Raw genomic sequence first — 5,076 nt, forward strand, 5'->3', positions numbered from 1 at the left:
CTTCTCTGGACCCTCTCCAATTTCTCCACATCTTTCTTGAAATGCGGTGCCCAGAACTGGACACAATACTCCAGTTGAGGCCTAACCAGTCCAGAGTAGAGCAGAAGAATAACTTCTCGTGTCTTGCTCACAACACACCTGTTAATGCATCCCAGAATCATGTTTGCTTTTTTTGCAACAGCATCACACTGTTGATTCATATTTAGCTTGTGGTCCACTATAATCCCTAGATCCCTTTCTGCCGTACTCCTTCCTAGACAGTCTCTTCCCATTCTGTATGTGTGAAACTGATTTTTCCTTCCTAAGCGGAGCACTTTGCATTTGTCTTTGTTAAACTTCATCCTGTTTAACTCAGACCATTTCTCCAATTTGTCCAGATCATTTTAAATTATGGTGCTTCAAATGGAAAGCACAATATATGGCTATTTAAATTGCGTATTAAGTGAAGCAAATTGCTAAATGTTAAAGCAAAACTGTTCTTTTTAGCACAGTCTGGTGGTTGTGCTGTTGGTCTAGATCAGGGGTCGGCAACCTTTCAGAAGTGGTGTGCTGAGTCTTCATTTATGCACTCTAATTTAAGGTTTCACGTGCCAGTAATACATTTTAATGTTTTTAGAAGTCTATAATATATAACTAAACTATTGTTATATGTAAAGTAAATAAGGTTTTTAAAACGTTTAAAAAGCTTCATTTAAAATTAAATTAAAATGCAGAGCCCCCCGGACTGGTGGCCAGGATCTGGGCAGTGTGAGTGCCACTGAAAATCAGCTTGCGTGCCGCAGGTTGCCTACCCCTGGTCTAGATCCTTGCATACTGTGTTCTTGATTCGTTCTCTTAGTAATAAATGACTGTACACCTTGCAGATTTATACAGCAGAATGTTGAACATGTCACAGAGAAAAATCTGTGTACCTTTGTCAACCCACTGTATACCACCCATTTCAGTTCAGCAAGATAATACATTTCTTTGTGAGAGTAGAAGCAAAGCTTTTATAAATGAATCCAACCAAGAACTGGATTAGTGATGGCATATCCCCTTAATCTCAACATACGTAAACAGTAGGCTATTTCCAGTAGTTTTTTACCTTCAAATGTGAAGGTCTTTATATCTATACTAACCCCAAAACACCTTTCCCAATGGAACTTAATTTTGTGAGAATAAAGTTTTTGCAATGTATCTTTCAAAGAGTGCATCATTTTAGGGATGCCACAAAGACAAATTGGGTGGTGTTTATAGGCTAGGGAAATATTAAATGCATATAAACTAAATACCAGATAAACAACACATGGTGGCACAGACTTTATTTCATTATGCTTGATAATGTGGAAACCAGCACTGAGAGATTAGTTTCAAACAACAATATTACTTAGAAGTTTTAGGATAGTTTTTGTACTTACTTTATGTCATTATCTTAAGTTTTTGTTCCCATTTAAGATGATCATAGTGTCACATAAGCAACTATTAAAATATGCCAGTTTCCTTCATTCCTGCCATATTCAGTGACCAGGTGGGACCCGTTGTATTTAGTTAGATGGAATAAATAGGATAAAGGTGTTAACATAACCTAGTCACTGCCCAACATTAAACAGTGCGAAACAAGGTCCAGGATTTGGTATATTCAGGACTCAGCCTGTTTAGTACCCTGGCAAACACACCATTAAAAATCCTTTTTACCCTTTTATTAAAGATACAGAAAAGCATTTGAAATGTAAAGCATTAAATACAGTTTTCATTTTAACAACATCCCGTGTTCTCTTTCCCTTCTGTTTGACAGTCTTTTAGATGGTATCAAAGATAGTAATAACTGTCTTTTTGGGGAAACGAAAGGTTAGTTGAGATGGACTGGACCTGTTACTGGTGGTGGTGGTTAAAGTCTGTTCCCATTTCATCCCAGGTGCTGTTTGGGATTCAGCTTGAGACAGTAGAGGTGGTGGTATCATCTGGGTCCCTCTCTCTGGCCCAGTCTGGTCAGGACATCTCTCAGGGTCAGGGTGATGAAGGCTCAGAATCCCAAGAAATGGCCGGGGTGGGGGCAGCCATGATGGTGAAGCTCGCTCCGGTAGCATCCATTTGTTCTTCCCCTCTGTTTGTTCTTTCTGTATTCCCCCCCACCCCCAAGTCTCCTTCTTTAAGGACACACAAAGGGAGTAATGGGTGGACTAACCTCCCTCACTCCCCCCCCCCCCCCCCGCCCCAGTCATTCTTTTGTCCACAAGTTAGGCATAATATCCAACAAACCAATTCTGGTTCATGAATTTCCAGTTTCACATCTCCTGTTTTTACCAAGCACGATTTCAACATAGTCCTTGAATTATATCAACATGGCCTTTTTGTCTGAACTAATTTAGTCTGTCTGGTTCTCTTGTACCTGTTTACAACATTCATTATTGAAAGCAACTTGACCTATTTTTCATCAACATTTGTTGTTATAGGTTATTGTATCCTCTTATAAATGGTTACAATTGAGTTCACAATTAGGGTAAATTTGTTGTTCCAATTATTACAACAGAACTCAGCTTTAATAAAAACTTTTAATCATAATGCTTTGCTTCCACATATTAGTTTTCATCTGATGATTTCAAAGGGCCTTACAAACATTAATTTTCTGAGCACTGCAAAACCCTATGAAATAGATAATATTATTCCAATATTACAAATGGTGAAAGTATAGAATTTGAGTGATTTCCTCTTTGTTACACAGGAAGTCCATGGCAAAGTCAGGTATAGAACCAATCTCCTAACATCTGAGCAAGTTCTAAGTTTGGGGGGAAATGTCTCTTTTTTTAAAAACTGATAAAAAAGAGGGAGAAGTTCTATCTGTCTTCCACTCCTCTTATAAGCGGACCAGGAAGCCTGCATGAGACAAATATTGTATAGGAATGTGGCACATAAAATAATATAATCCTACTTACTAATATTAATGGAGGAAAACTATTATTATTCCTTTATAAAAGTATATCTAGCACTTCAAGGTCCTGATTTAGGAATGTACTTAAACACATGGTTAGTCCTATTGACTTCAATGGCACTCTCATGTGTTTGAAGTTATGTACGTGCTTAAGAACGCTCCTGAATTAATCTGGATCAGTTCCTTGGGGCCTAGGGATTTTGACAAGGTCAAAAACATTTAGTATCAAACCCCACTCAGAGCCTTAAACAAAACTTGAACTACAACAAAACTCCCACAAACCCTCTTAAAATTAAGTGAACAGTGACAATGGAGCTCTTTGTAAAACTGGGGCAAAGTTAGCTTCAAAGTGTGTGCTCCCAACACACCACCATAAAAGACCTGTGTTGTGGTAATAAAGTAAGAAAAGGTGACTTTTGACTGATGCTTGTTGTTCCACATGACAGGCATGGTCAATAATTCAAATGGCAGGTAAATGATTGCTTGCCCTCTTGCAAGCATCTTGGTGCTCACTTTACTTTTTGGCAACACTATGGAGTTGGAATGTGTGAGGTCTAAGACTAACTACAATCCAAAGAATCATTTTCAAACTGAATAGTGACTATACATTGAAAAGGGTAATTTTTGCATTTTTTTCTTTTGCTATGTATTAAAATACATTTGTGCAAAAAGTAAGAATTTGGATTTTCTTTGCAGCTGTTTGATACCACATTTATCATCAAATTAATACTTACCTAAAAACTTCTATGTAAATGCAAATGGCATTGTAGGTAGGCATCTTTCCTACCTGCCAAAATAGCCTGTTCTTCTTCAGAGTAAGTACCTCCTACCATCGGGCTTGAAAAATATACTTGAACACTCATCAGTGATGGGTGGAAAATGTTCTTTAATGAGCTGGTACACCCAAGCCATCAGCATCTGCAAAATTTAAACTTAATTATTTTAACCTTTATAATTTTTTTTCAAGTCAGAATGTGAAGTGAATATGTACTGATCCTTTTCTCACTCTCTGAGTATGCAAGCAGACACTGGTTTTACTGTTGAGCACAGTTTTTTTCACACATATGGAGAACAAAGTTAACAAGAATCTACTCAATTTTGCAGTTGTTATGCCATATTTATTGGGAAAGCTCTGGAGAGCAGTAGAGACATGTACTGGAGTCATTTACAAGGGAGAACCAATCAAGGAACAGAGATAAATTGAGACCTCTATCCCAGAGTACTTGGAAGGCTGAGGGTCAAACAGGATAACAGAACCCCCCTGGCAGGAGCAATGAGACTGGTGGAGGCAGGTGTAGTATTGTAAATCACTTCTTCCAAACCACATGACTCGGGGGCGGGGGGACAATACAGAGACACCTTGTTTTCAGATACCACTAACAGAAAGTTGATAAAAAAAGATGAAGCCACTTCTGTCTGCCCCACACATGCATTCACCCTCAGGGTTCAGGGTCTTCTCATAAGTGTGTTGTCTCTAGACTTTGCTATACCCCCTCACTATACTCTTTCAGTACATTGTGGCTAATAGGTATCCAGCAAACTTTTCAAACACTGTCCTATTAAATTTTATAGTGAGAATAAGAGTGTATAAGCAATGGTGAGTAGTATCCTAGTTCATGCTCATACTATTCGTAAGCAGGACATGACATACATCTTTTTCTCCTCCTCCTCCTCCTCCTCCTCCTAAATACCAGAAATATAAACATCAAGTACAGCAAATACACCTCCATAAGAAAATGGAGAATGAAGGAGCAAACCTTTGCTCCTTCACTCTCCTCATCTGTTGACTTTGCTAGAGTTTTTTTTTATTGCACTGCTCCCATAATGTCTATTAGACCTGAGTTCTTCTAATTCAATCCTTTAATATCCAGTTGTATTAACTCCATACAATCACTTTCCTCTGGAGGTGATGCCCTTAATCTTTCTATATAGATTGTATTTGCTATTTATCAGAGAATATTTTATAATAGCATGAAAGAAAATTAATAGAATTCTAGGGAATATCCGTCTTAATCATCCACCTCTTAAGGATGAGTTAGCTTGCTAATCATGATCATAAATCATAAGCTGGTATGTTCTGCTGGGCAAATGGTGTAATAAAGAAGCTGGATCTTCTAGTTTTTATGTAGGATCCTTTTATATCAAGCTGCTCTTCAGTATTTGTGTTT

Source organism: Chrysemys picta, chromosome 6 (assembly GCF_011386835.1).
Source record: "Chrysemys picta bellii isolate R12L10 chromosome 6, ASM1138683v2, whole genome shotgun sequence".
In the NCBI taxonomy this organism is placed as follows: Eukaryota; Metazoa; Chordata; order Testudines; family Emydidae; genus Chrysemys; species Chrysemys picta.